Genomic DNA, 14,940 nt, shown 5'->3' with positions numbered 1-14,940 from the left:
AATAATTTTTGCATAAGGCTGTTTTGAACTTTTATGATATGACCATTTTATTACAATATTTACAAATTTTCATTTGAAATACGGTATTTATAGATCTTGATTCGCGTTGTGTTTGTACTCGTTTGAAAGCTAACAGTACGTGCACTCGTCGAAAGTGTTTGCGCTCGTTTGCGTTTGAAAGCTACAAACGATGCGCGTTCATCAAAGCAAATTTCATGGATGTACATGCAATGTTTTTTTTTGCGTTGGGCCGTTTGAACTTATATAAAATAAACATCTATATATACAAATATAAAAAAGTCCAATTTATAGCTTATTATTCATGTTAAAGTGACAAGAATAAGTCTAGAGACCCGTTCTGGTACCCTAAATGCAAATAATTGGCAATGGGAAAGCGTGGGCTACGATATCAAGCATTTTTGGCATTTTCAATTTTTTCAATAAATTTTACTTATTTTGCTCCCTTAAACAATTTAAGTATCCAGAATACGCTACCTTGAAATTCTATCTCCTATGATTTTCAAGCTACAGCATTGAAAGATTTACAATTCGACTTGTAAGAAAAATTTCTAGAGATCATCCAATTATTTTTTCCGATTTTTTTGTCTGATTATATATTGAAAAAGGATGGGAGGGGTCAAAATTAAAAAAAAATTAAAAAATGAAATAGAAATATAAAAGTTGAAAAGATGACTGGAGGGAATTTCACCCCAGGAGGAGATAGATTTTTACAATACTCCCCTATTTTTGCCGTTTTCTATGAATTTTCTATAAATTTCTTTCATTTACTCGAAAAATTTACATGAACAAAAAAGATTTAGATTTCTGGTTTACATGTGTGTACCAAGTTTAAAATGCTCCGTCAGGAAATAAAATTTTTTTCTCTAAAGAATCTCCCCTTAATTCATAACGTGCTTCCAAAGTCTAAAAATTCCTTCTAATTGAGTTTAAAACCTTATCACATTTCAGTCGCATTAAATTAACATTTTTGAAGTAGTAACGAGAGACTGACCATACAGAGCACGCGCAGAAATCTCTTCTACTCAGAATAAGAAATAAACGATCTTCCTCTGCCATGTTCATGTTTTTTTTACAATTTTCAATTAGCTTATTTTTTGGTTATATGTCGGTTATTGATGCAGTTTTTATCACTGCAGACAGTGGAAGATGTTAGGTTGCGTCTAGAAGCGAATAAAATTTATGCTCGTTTAGATCGTTTATTTCTATGTGTCTTTAACTACTTTAAATAGTTTTTCGTGGAATTATTATTCATTACAATGAATCTTCATCCATTTAAAATAATTTTTTGCAGCCTTATTTTGCCGAATGACATGTAGCAACCTGCTATCAGACAGTCGAAATAACTTGGACTTAATTTTTTGCAGTTAATTGAAATAAAATACACATTTACGGTAAACAAGTTTTATTAGTGAGGCCTCAAATCAAAATCTCAGATATAACAGCCTCGAGTTCCATAAAGCGAACAGAAGCTCTAGCGTCATTTGTTGATGCTCAAAATATTTTATGCTTGACTTTTTACCCTTAAAATTTCATCTTCTCTAGATTATTCTTAGTTTTTGTCGTTTCTCTAATCAATCCTATTATCTATGACGTTATATCTTGCCCTATTGCACGAAGTTATGATATTTCATAAAATGATGAATGCACGTTATCGCACTTGAGATCTTACAATATTTTTTATTGGCTTTCAAATATAAAGGTGCTCAAAAAGTATTAATCAATATATTATATTTTAAAATTTAGCCCTTTTTAGGTTTCAACTTACCAGTAATATGAAATAGAGTTATATTAGAAATATTCAGACTGTCACATGAAAAGGTTTCCACATTTGAGATGCGATTGCCACTAAAATCTTCACTGTTCTTACTGTTATTTAACTATTATTTAATTCCCATTTACCAGCTTGAATATCACGAGCACGACTCGAGAAATTGCAACCGAAATAGAAGAAGAAATGAGTAGAGTTTAAAGTTTTAGGAACTTGTCATCGTAGTTTCGGTTTACCTGAAATCCATAAAATACATTTAACTAATTCATTTCACTAGAGGAGTTGTACATAACGTTCAATGTATGAGACGTTTCATTCCGATGCCTTTTAAAATCTGAAGGCATCAAATTTTGAGCTCGAAATAAACAAATTTCACATTCAAGATTTTTACCCGTGAAAATCCAACATTTCTCATAATTTCACTCTATACACCCTATGTTTTTAGAACAATAATTATACTAAAATTACACATTTTTATCTTCAATGTCAATGCTTAATTGTTAACAATGCAAGTCCAAAAACATTGCAGTAGGAGCAGCTTGAAGATTGCATTCGTCAGGAATTTAGTCAACTAGAACTTAAATTACATCGCTAACTCCAGCAATGATTTAGTGTTTTAAGATTGCTCGACAGCTAATTTTTTAACCTTATTGTACCTATAATTTTTTTAACCAATACAATATATAATATATATTATATATTGGTGTAATTCGGCAGACGTTTTTCTTTTATGCAAGTTTGATTAAAGACCAGAGAATTATTTAATTATTTATTTATTATTTTTATTAAGGCACCAATTTTAACATTTTTAATCTCCCGGTGCCAGCAAGAAATTTTGTTCGACTCCTTGAAAAAACGAACAAGATGATTATTAATAAAAAACATGCTCCGGTCTTTAATGCTTTTGCTTTTTAATTCAACGTCTTCCTCAATACATTCAAAACTCTGAACTTCCTCTTAATATCACAGATGAATTAAACAAGCTCCGAGACTCGTACGACGAAAGTGTGAAACTCCGAACACTTCGAAAACTCAACGGCCTCTATAGCGGGGACATCTGTCTTCCGAATACTACTGAAGGATTCATCAACCTCTCCTCTCACACTTTGAGCAAGGAGCAAAAGGAACTCTTAAGCCTTGGACTAAATTGTCACTTGATGTCCAAATTCAGAAAAGCTAATAAAAAAATCGAATTCGAAATGTTATAAGTTTCTCTTTTGAAACTAAAAAACGAAGGTAATATTAACATCATGCAACCCTGACCTAAAAGACCAATTATGAGCCGAAGCCACCAAACAGCGTGGCTCATCGACCTCAAAAGTCCTAACCCCAGCTCTACGCCTGTCAGCAAAGCAATTACGCGATAACGGCAAAATTGTAATTCGAAAAGCTGATAAGAGCAACATCTTCGTCATTTTGGACAAAACTGGCTATATTTCAAAAATATGTGACATCATTTCAGACGAGTCAAAACTACGTCGCGTCGTACGAGACCCTAAAGAACAACTTCAAAGAAAAGACGACAAATTAATAAATATAGCGAACTCAGTTATCGGCTCAAGAATGCTAACCCCGATCGTCGGGAGTTTTTCGCCAGGTTCCCTTTACGGAAATTGTTACCTTACAGAAAATCACAAGGAGAATAATCCGCTCCGGCCCATAATCGCTCAAGTTCCCTCTCCAATCTACCGGACAGACCAGGAATTGGAAATAGCTACTATATTTCCACCGGGTTCGATACGGTGCTAGACATTTCAAGTCTGAACATATATTTCTCCATAGCTTTATCTAGTCTGTTCTTGAACGCGTTCATACTCGGAGCGTCAACGATGTAATCGGAGAGTCGGCTCCACATGTCGCTGAATCCTTAATTATGAAAAATCACGATTTTTGCTGTACTGTTCTCACAACTGCATATTAGAAGCGAATATATATCCTGTCTAAAGTTAACTAATTTATATTCGGCATTCTCCACAGATGCCATCACGCGTCAATCTTGGCACTCCGCTGACGGAGGCAATCTAGTATTTAGAATGAAAATGTCGGAATCACTTCAAACCTGCAGATTTGTAAAATTTCTATATGATATGAAATTATAATAGATGTCGTGTATGCTCTTGTAAATAAATTTGAGACTAGTATGACTGAACAAATCGTCACAATCAATAGTATTCATTCATTCTGTCTATCGAAACTCGGTGGCAGGAAATGCATACTTCAAGTCAAGTGCATGCTCTTGTTATCACGCTCTGTAGAAAAGATACCGTATCTGATACTGCCATTGCACGAAAAGAAAGCATCCTGGACCGCCATGCAGCTATATAGACTTATTTTTGTTCGTTGTTATGTCAATTATATTAAAATGTGTTCGCAAAATATTTTTCTTGTTGAATTCTAAAACTAAAAGCTCAATGAATTGAATTGCCCCGCCAGTATACGAATTTGAATTTTTCCCCGTACCGATTCCTTAAATTTTTAGTTTGCCAGATAGCGTTTATTTCTACTAATAATTCTATTAAAAACTAGTTTAAACGCTTTTTTAGGCAGATGTTGATGGGAACATGGTATTCATTTTATTCTGGCTCGTTGCTGTTAAGGAAACCTGAGTAAAATTGTACGCTGGGATACTAATTAAAAAATTTAAGCTGCTTTGCGAAAAGTGTTACGACAAATTTTTAAACCACAACAGTCAGCCTTTACCCGTGCCTCAAAGTCTCATCACTCGTGGGTGCCAAGACACTAGCGGGCAACTTGCGTGGCGAGCGTCGAACAATTCTTCGCTCATATTATAATCTAACTCATGGAAGATTCCTCACCGCAATGATGGAGAAAATTAGTATTATTAGGAACCAATGGAATATTTTACATAATAGTAGTATGATATCATACCAGCATAAAATCATGCATAGAGTTAAGAAGAGCTTTTGCATTAAAAAAAGTATAAAAAGACAGTTGGGAATAATCAAGTTAAGAAAATATGAACACCTGTCCAAGATTTTAGTAATTGAATTATCAACCATTTGACTACCATTGCATCATATATTCAACGGGTACAAATTCGTATTATTGATACAATCAGGGCGTTAAATATTGTTACAGGCGACATGACGTACATAGATGGTTGTTTATCCTCGTGCAACGTTTAGTTGTGCAAATCCTGAAGTAAAATAACCCGCTTAGGCTTGTAAGACCAAGAAATATGCAATAACATTTAGTAAAGTGCTATATAGTAGCACCCATATGAGTGTCTTATGTAGCATATGACAGCACTTGCATGTGTAACATGTGATAGGGACGCCTAAAAATAGCGATACCAGAAAACGTCAAAGTGCCATACTATTTCACAAACTTTACATAATGTGCAACCACTAGGAACAAAATTCTACTCCTGAATAGTGTTGATGAAACATCCAGGCATTTCTCGTTTTTTCTCGCCTAATGTAACATATTTCAGCCAATTCCTGTAATTTACGCTGTTTTGAAGTAGGTTTATTTTAAAATCATGCACTATACGCGAAAAATGACAAAAATAAATTTTGAGAACGCAAATAGTTGTCTCCTCCCATTGCAGAGATGTGTGATTGCAAAACGCGCTGGTCCAGACATCCGAAATTCAGAATATTTTTCCTGCATTTTCTACAACGTAACGACGGAAATTGATTTCTACGAAAGAAAATTCTTATTTCGTTTAATGTACTCATTACAGCTTCCATCCGGTCGAGTGCGACCGTTTGCTTTCGAGATTGAAAACGATTTAAAGCCGTTTTCTCTACACCAAACGAACGCCTAATCTACAGGGAAGCCATGACAAAGGATCATAACGCTGTTTGAATTGGGCCGCGTACTCGGAGAAAAATATGTGCCTATATTATATTAATGAAAAATTTGACAGCTGTGAATTAGACTTGCTGGAAGAAATGTTTATTCAATTTCATTAAACCTAATTTAGTTTGGAGTGAAGAAAATTCTAAATCACACTCAAACAATTCGCTGCGTACCAACGACGTGCCAAATTGTATATTCCGGCTTTTCTCACAAGCACGCGCAGAGGCGCATAAAACGAACTCTCAGCCAGCCGGTGCGCGTAATTCAGGCTGCTGTGAGCGCGTAAATATGAGCTAGCGCTTCCATGAGGGAGCCTCACGGCACTGACGACGAATAAGAAGGCAGCTCGTGATTAATAATGTAATTGAAAAACATCATAAGAACTTTTTCCACAGATAGACGAATGATGTCGCAAACGTAATGTTAGTTAAGTAGTTCGTGTAAGACACAAAATGCTAAAATTTTAGGAATTTGAGATAAATTTTAATTCAAATTCATCATAAGAACTTTTTCCACAGATAGACAAATGATGTCGCAAATGTAATGTTAGTTAAGTAGTTCGTGAAAGACACAAAATGCTAAAATTTTAGGAATTTGAGATAAATTTTAATTCAAATTAAAGTATTCAACAATACGAGTGTAATAATTCACGTGCAAGATATAGCCAATGCTCCAAACGTGCCCTTAGTGATATCCTGGGGTAGCAACTCTGAAGAACATGCATGGCATCGATTGGTGTATAAAATAGAGTATTTATTTAAATTCCTATAATGCTCATCACTAACACAGCTGCCTGAACACGTACCGGACTTCATGAAGTCCGGACACTTGACCGGACTTCATTACACATGTTTTATCGCGCCAGTTACATTATATGACCATCATATTACAATTAGCTGCTTAATTAGAGACATACTATTTAAGACCCTATCTTTTCACTCACCCTTCATACTCCGCTGGAAGAACCATTCGACCGTAGCAAGATTCGAGCTCGAGATCGCTGCAGATCGCACGACGCATTAGCCGACTTGCCCACAAAAGCTCGCGTAAGATGAGAATCAAAATAAGCTATTTAACATAACTTTCTACTTCACGACTTGATGAAAAGTCACTTTTGTGCCTCAACTTTCTAGATATCATCTATTTCGGCTATTCTTCAGAGAAGGAACAATTAAAATTGAGGAAAGTTTAAAATCACCATCATCTACCATCACCACTCGCAGGTCGCGTGCTGTTCCAGGGTATATAATATATGTATATATGAAATATAAGTGGTTGCACGAAGAGCTGATCGACGTTGTATGAGGTGTTGGTGTTCAATCATTGCTCGCACCGCTAATTAATACTTGACATTGGTTGATTTAAACCACGTCTACGATATATCGAGCTCCAAGTTAATCTTTTTGGCGCACCTCCTACAAACATACGGCATTAAAAATAATAAATATGTTCGAAATAACTGTCGATGATCTTTTACTTGGCTCACCAGTAACACAGGCTGTAATCGAACAGCTGTGAGTTTCAGATCCAGTGACTTCAAAACCGCCTCTGTATTCGCGGCTAAACAAACACCAACGATGAAAACTATAAAGCATGTGAATGGCGTACGTGCTTTTAATCACTATTACTTGATATGTTCAACTTAATATATTATCAGTATTTCACTATCATAATGTTGATATACCGGCAAGGAGAATTGCTATTATAAGTTCTAAATTGAAGCTTTGGGGCAAATTCAGCTTTTATGTTCATGCCTTGCAATGACGTCATGCGCATGGTAGCTTCACGCGAGCGAAAGTTTTATCAATATTAGACGAAATCGGCGTACGAATATTTTTTTACATGTTCGTTCAGACACTTAAACACGTTAGCTGTAACAATGAAAATTTAATACCTGGTTTTTGCCGAATTATTCAGTAGGCAAATATATCCAACAGTTATACATTTCTAACAGTTGATGAATGTTATTCGGGCGATGTATGCTATTCGGAATCTTACAGCTGTTCGGACAGATCAGCAACTTTGTCTCAGCTTCTTCTTTCATATCACAGCGCAGCCAATATGACTCAGCTATAATTGCCAACGTATTCTACCCATTTAACTCTATCTCAGCCCCCTTCATCATTATATTTGAGGCGTGATGTGAGAATATTATTCATGTTGCATTAAAAGTGAATGATTTCTCACGGCTGCCAAGTAGCCAAGTTTCACAGTCAATAAAATTCCACATTTAAGGAAAATTTCATGACGCGATTAACAGCGAAATAAGGCATTTCCTTTTTGTTTTGGTTTACTAACGAGGAGGGTCTCCAGGAATATATTGAACGTGTTGGATCTTCCAAGTTATTGGAGCGTCTGACATTTAGGCTATACCATAGGAAACATATTGAACGATGAGTAATTACTTCATCCATATTACTCTATAGCGTAGAGGAAATATTTAATAGATTTTTTTCTGGGGAAATAATTTCATTCTAACTCGACCATTCCAAGTTTCAATTGCATATACTGAAAAATTTTTAACTAAAAATTGTCATTAAACATTTCGTCATTCACGAAAAATTTTCATTAGTTTGATGATTTTTTTTCGATTTGCCGAACTTTGGAATAGAGTTGGATGGTTAATTCAATTTAAACTTTAAGTTTGACTTTTCTCATTATACAATAACATAATAATTCATTGCACGAGAAGAATGCTAAACATAATGATTCACCTAGTGTCAAATCTGAAATAGCTTCTAAGTTCCAACTCACATTGAACCATTCGCAATGTTATATAATCGATGCTACCGAGGCATTGAATTTATAAACCTTTGCATTACTAAGGGATTTAATCTTGAAAAAAAAGAAAAATTGTGGTGCAAAAAATAGACTTAACGCAGCTGATAAGGAAATTTTTATTTTGTTGGAAAATATTGACGTTTTTTTTGACGCTCAGAAATAAATTGTCACTGCACAATGCATGCACAATTGTCAGACGAATCACTGCACAGGTGCACAATGCATGGTCAACTGCCCAATAAATATGATGGAATTTTATCGATTCGGTTTTCGAGTTAAAAATAATTACCAATCATTGATTGGTGCAACATCATTCAAAACTAGTCGTAAGTTCTTCTCACTACTTAATGCTTCTCGACTCAATGTTTTATTAAGAGCGATTTGATTCCAGCTATCTTGTATAGAATCACTTTGATCTCGGGATTAAAATTGTGATTAGAGAATAAACCCTATGAAATCGTGATAAGTAGGGAGATTTTCTGTGACACAAACGACAACATAGCTCAGTAGAGTGGATATGAATTTAACTAAGAATATATAAAAAGAACATGCTGACTATGATCAGGAAAATTTCGTGGATTCTAAGATAAATGTAATTTATAGAACGCTTACAACCGCCTATAGTATCTGTCTTCAATACACCAAGCCTCTAAGTTTAATTATTGTTTTAAAAAGTAAATTCCATTTAGTAAGGCATTAATCGACTAATAATAGGTATTATCGGCTCCTATGTAGTATAGGTGTGTGGCGGTAGTCACTTTATGTTACTGACATCTATGTGGCTAAATCAGAACAGCTTTGAGAAGCACAGCGCTATATAAAGGGCTTAGATGTGCAAGTTATTTGTCTGAATAGCTCAGCCACATTCCAGCGTCTCAGTAATTGTGACTCGCTAATGCGTTGAAAATATTGTTGTAATTAGAAATTCAGCTTAAATTTATTCCCATCAAAGCAATGGCGAAATTAAATTTAAGGCATGTCTTTGATTATTAGTTATAATGGTAGACTCAATTTGAAACTAAAACTTTCAGGTTTAATTATATCTGAATGCATTTTCCTCAATTTTTAATACAATACTTTCGAGACGCGAAGAAATTAATTTCCAAAATTGAATAATTTTCTTCCAGCTTTGATTATCAAACTTTAATTGTTATTCTAACTAAACTAGATTCATTTATTTATAAAAAAATAATGAAATTGTTACCGTGGAAATTAATGGTAATAATTTCCCGGTTATCCCGCAATGTTTCTCAGCTTTGAAGAGTTGCGATGCATCATTGTCCGGCGATAAATCCGGCGCTTTACGAGCTCTGCTTGCGGTATTTTTCGCCCCTCCTTGTGCGCATCTCGGCTCTGTCCCTGCGCCAGCGCTGCCTAATTGCGAGCAATGGCTTATACTTAAGCGACGACCGCAGCTTGGAGGTCGCGGGTGAGAACACAGCGTCTAAAAACAACCTCCGTGTTGTGTATTGTTCCATGGAAGTCTGGTGGAGAATCAGGTCTGAGAATAAAAATAAAATTAGTTCAAACAAAACAATTGAATTTAAATGTAACTACTATCTTACCATAAGATTAACATTGTTATACAAGTTGGGAGAATATGAATCCATGAATGGATTTTGACATGGATTTATGAATAATTATCCTCTTCCAGAAGTATAAGCTCGTCAATTTTTCATTGATTCGTTGGTATTCAACTTAACATTGCACCTATATTGCCAATTATGGTCTGAAATGCAGCTAATCGAAATTCTGCTGGCGTAGTATAAAGCTGAAGTCAATGACCTGAGTTTCGACGATTTCAAATCTGTATGCACATTTTTAATATTTTGTTAAAATACATTTTACACATTACAATATATTTTGTATTCAATACATGCAAATGTTTTTGCGAACAAAGCATATTAGTAATTTTATATAAACAAAAAAAAAAATAATTTTGTTTTTTTGCACATGAGTAAGCTATGAAGCATAAATTGAAAGCATGCAGCTTTAGGCGAAATAAAATAGTTTCATGAGAGTATTTTCTATTGATTGATTGTGTACTGTTGAAGCTTAAGTTACTTAAAATATGCGGTGCATTTTTTACGAATTATTTTTTAAAGAAAATTTCTGATAATCAAGTTTTTCATTAAGAATAAAATTTATAATAATAGGAGTTGTATTCCTATTGAAAATATATCGATCCGCACATGAAAGACTTCAAAATCCATAGGTACGCTGGAAAATATGAGGGCTTTTCTTATTAGCTGTTCTCATTAATTGACGTCGTAATGATAGTTTACCTAAATTAACTCCCGTTGTAGCAGCTTACAGATCATTGATTTAAAAATGTAATGATACTTTTTTAATGCATGAAATTTTGGAAGAGGATAACAATTTTTTCAAGAATGACAAAATCAGAAGAGCATTGCCGATCGTAATTACACAATTTATTCGTTTACCTTCAAGGCTATAATAGCTCAACAGCGGTCAAGATGCAACCTTGCATGCGGCGTATGAAGGCAATGAAGTTATAATAACAAAAAGTATTGAAGGTCTAAATTACATGATCATTTCCATGCCAGAGATGCACAAGAGGCTTTAGCAGGATCCAGGTTTTGGTGTGTCCACGGCATTTGGCATACATCGAGAACTTCGAAAATGATTGTTTTCCACTTCAAAATCCGCGCTTCAATTAGCGGATTAAGTTTTACTTCTATTAATTGTCTCTGGTAGGGCTTTTTCGATTCGTTAATTAGTTGATTCACCTGCGAGGTCTAGAACGCGACTCATATGTATTTGATTTGCCTTCAAATTATTATAGTTCAAATAACTACCATTTGTCATTATTCGGTCCTACCATAGGCTGCAAGTAATTTCAACGCATTTCATTTCTTTTGTGATACATTATTCATGATATAACATTCAAACATGCGGTATTTAGGAAACGCTTCAGAAACTATTTCATATGAGATGAGAATTTATCGCCAGACTTTGCCTTATTCAAATACACCAAGTATATTTCAAATCGATCTTCTAGAGATTTACGTCTCATTCGAAGCTACAGAAATAGTCAAGTTTTTCACGTTCATTTTCAAAACACGCGGGCTTTTTATATTATGTATTCTGCCGCTGAGGTGAGTGACGAGCTCTCTTGTATTTATTTGGCGCCAAGCATACGATTATCTTCTGGGCCGAAGTTCTTCTCGCTTGCGTCGTAAGGAACTCGGAGAAACAGGGGAATTTTTATATTTTCGTAAAGCTTCTTCCTCCAATCCCTGCAACAATACGTGAAGTCAATTGTCCGATAATACCTACTTTCTTTTTTTTGGGTTCAATACTGATAGATGCAGTATTAATTCAGCTAAGCTTCCACAATGAAGCATCTAAAAAATAGAGTCGACATGAAGAGGAGGATGTATCATGGAAATTTGGAACGCGTGTTTGGATCACACGAGTAAATATAATTTGAAATTTCAAAACTACAACGGTGATATGCAATACATTTACGAGAGATCTCCGCAAAGTTTTCAGTCTGGTGCTTTCAATTGTTTTGCAATTTAACGACTTTCAATTGTTTTGCATTCAACGACAGTCTGTTAGACTTTTTTTATGGTAATGGTTTAGTTTTTTCAATTTCATCTCTGAAGCTCAACTCTAGACAGTGGAAATATTTTCCAGTGCGACAAAATTTTATTTCGATGGTCAAACAGTTTCAATCAAATTTGATTTTTATTTATTCATGCAAATAGACTTGTTAACTTAAGTGCGCAGTATTTTGTTTCTCTTAGAAGAAGAACCTCTGCATAAGTCCACAAATTTTCTCGCCGCCACATTTGTTACGCCAAGCGATTGCATGCGTCGGCCATGTTGATGAATTGTTATCCTTAACGTCTGCCGATAACTCAAGTGCTTCACATGAAGCATTGCTTCGCCCGTCATCGTCTAATCTTGTGCTCAAGGCCAACGTCTTCGCGTAAATTGTAACATTGTCTGTTTCATTATTTTTATCCTCAGTTTAGTGGTTATTAGGTTATTAACCTTTTAAAATTTCAATGTCTAGTTGTACATGTGCCAATAAATAAAAACTACCATCATAGAGCTCAGTTTTCTTGCTTAGGTTCACTAAACATCTATTAATTTCATATTCAATTCCTGATAATTATAATGCCCTGAAGGACTTAAGTTCGCCAACAACTACAAAATTCATAAGTAGACCGACAAGCTGCGGGTGATGCTTTGTAAAAGCCATTAGTTGCAATTAGGCAGCGCCAGAGCAGGGACAGCGCCGAGATGCTCACCGAGCAGCAAAGAAGGCCGCAAGCAGCGCTCATAAAGCGCCGGATTTATTGCCGGGCGATGCATCGCAACTCTGCAAAGCCGAGAAACATTGCGGGATAACCGCGAAATTATAACAGTAAATTTTAACGCTAAAGATATTATTACTCGCTCTCGAGCATATGAAACAAGATTGGTTGGAATTAACGAAGTTTCGAATTCAACGATGAGGTAAAATGTTTTTTTAATGGAAATTGTTTTGTTTTTGTTTTTGCTGACATTGAAATATATTAATAAAACCTATTCCTCTCAATTCTCACTTCGAGCCATAGTCAACTTTATATATGAATTTTAAATTTATTTTTATTCACATTCTGCCGCTTTCCTTCCCTTAATTTCAAAACTAGCTCAATGCCGCTCTGCTTGGAATAGTTAATAGTGTACATATAAAAACTTCTGTTTCAAGTGTTTACGTCTATTATTCTATTTAATATACAAAGTGGAACAGTATAAATGCTTTAGCGCGATGGTTCATAAACCTAATGTCTCGGTAGCTTAATGTCTCGATTATTAAATGCAGAATCTTCGGTTGGGAGTTGTGGTTCTATAAGAATTTTGAATGAGTACAAAGTAGATATTTTTATGCTGTCGTCTCATACCTGAGTTGGCTATAATTAATCTATATTTTATATTTACTGGCAATTTATCGAACCGGTAGCTTCCATACAAGTTATCATTAAACTTCTTTAAAAACAATGATAACTTAAAAAACAAAATTAAGCTTATTCAATGCACTACGAAATTTACATTATTCTCTCTATTTGATCTGTATTAGATTTCATATATTCACTCCAGAAATTTAGTAAATATTTCATCCAAGACTATTGAAAATGAAAAGCTACTGCGTTCATTTAGGCAATTTATTTGAACAGAATTATTCCATAAATATGTATCATAGCAATTCATGTGTAACGGTAATAATACTTATATCTATGATTACCGTTACCTTATACGTATGCTTATGTCCTACTTGGAGACACCAACTATACTTGATAGCCGGGATTAAATTTTTTTGCCACTTTATAGCGTTATCATTTATAGTTTTATCTTTTTACCACCAAGTGTTATCATTTGACAGATGGATTTTTGCATCCGATTCCGAAACCGCCGCTGGCGGGCTTTTTGGGGGAGCGCCACCGACGAGCATTGAGCCGTTGTCTTCCGCCCGTCATACTGAGAGCCAGTTACCTTCACTTCATCCGAAGAATGTAAAGTCATCATGATAAAATATTATCACGTTGTTCGAATTCTATTAATCATAACGGCAAATATCACGATCAGGTCATTTTCGGAAAGTTTTAGAACTTATACTTTCGAAATAAACTTTCATGGTCTACGTAACTTCAATTGTATGTGAATGAGGGACCATCTACGCCTAGCTGTTCCGCGGTAGGAAAATATTCGAATTTTTTTAGTCTGGCACATAGATTTTTGTCCGAGGAACCTTGTCTTGCAGGCTAACCATGGAAATTATAAAAAAATTCCGAATAATCTATATATAATATATTTATAATTAATATAATCTAATTATAATAATTGCAATAATATACACTTATGATATAAAGTCCTGAAAAACGAGCATACTATTTTCTTGACCGAATAATTTGCTGAGTTACCCTATATGAAAATTGCGAACTTTTTTTTATATGCCCCACCATCTCCAATAATGTTGCGCCAGGGCTTCTTTAAAAGTGTTATTTTAATTCCTAATCTTTCTTTATGAATAGTTAAGTTTTCTTTCTGAGAAAAAAATTGTCACAAGTGTGAGAGAATGCAGTGAAATCGAGAGTGTGATTTTTCGTTGGTAATGTACTATTTATCCAATACGATACATACTGAAGGATTATCATAATAATACAAATATTTATTTTTCCCTCATTGCAGTGAAGATTTCTTCTCGAATGGACATTTTCATGTGTCAGAAGCAGCGCTGGACCATCGCCGAGCAAGTCGCCTGCTTGTGTCGCGGCGCACACGCGTGGTAACCCTGGAGCTCGTGGCTGGGCTCCAGGGGGGGCCCGATTTAAAAACCGATGTGTTTAAAAAATGGTGTTCTCAAGGCGTGGATTTTTTAATTAGAAGCCGAGCGTCTAATTGAACTGGGCCCATACTTTCAAAAAAAGTTAAGAGATCGTAAGTTCATCAGCCACTCATTGACGGCCTTTTAAGCAAAATCCACCAATCATAGAGAAGAAAATAGAGCGTAAGTACTTACGTTCACTTAG

General features: G+C 35.0%; 1 protein-coding gene across 1 annotated transcript in view; it reads right to left on the bottom strand.

Moving 5' to 3' along the window:
* The window catches only part of LOC108678090 (flocculation protein FLO11-like), a 78,208-nt gene that overhangs the window by 32,868 nt on the left and 30,400 nt on the right, over window positions 1-14,940 (bottom strand). The window lies entirely within an intron of this gene.

Source organism: Hyalella azteca, unplaced genomic scaffold, assembly GCF_000764305.2.
Source record: "Hyalella azteca isolate HAZT.00-mixed unplaced genomic scaffold, Hazt_2.0.2 contig13023, whole genome shotgun sequence".
NCBI classification, from domain to species: Eukaryota; Metazoa; Arthropoda; class Malacostraca; order Amphipoda; family Hyalellidae; genus Hyalella; species Hyalella azteca.
Note: the sequence above shows the minus strand (reverse complement) of the source record. Positions and strands in the feature narration are given on the sequence as shown.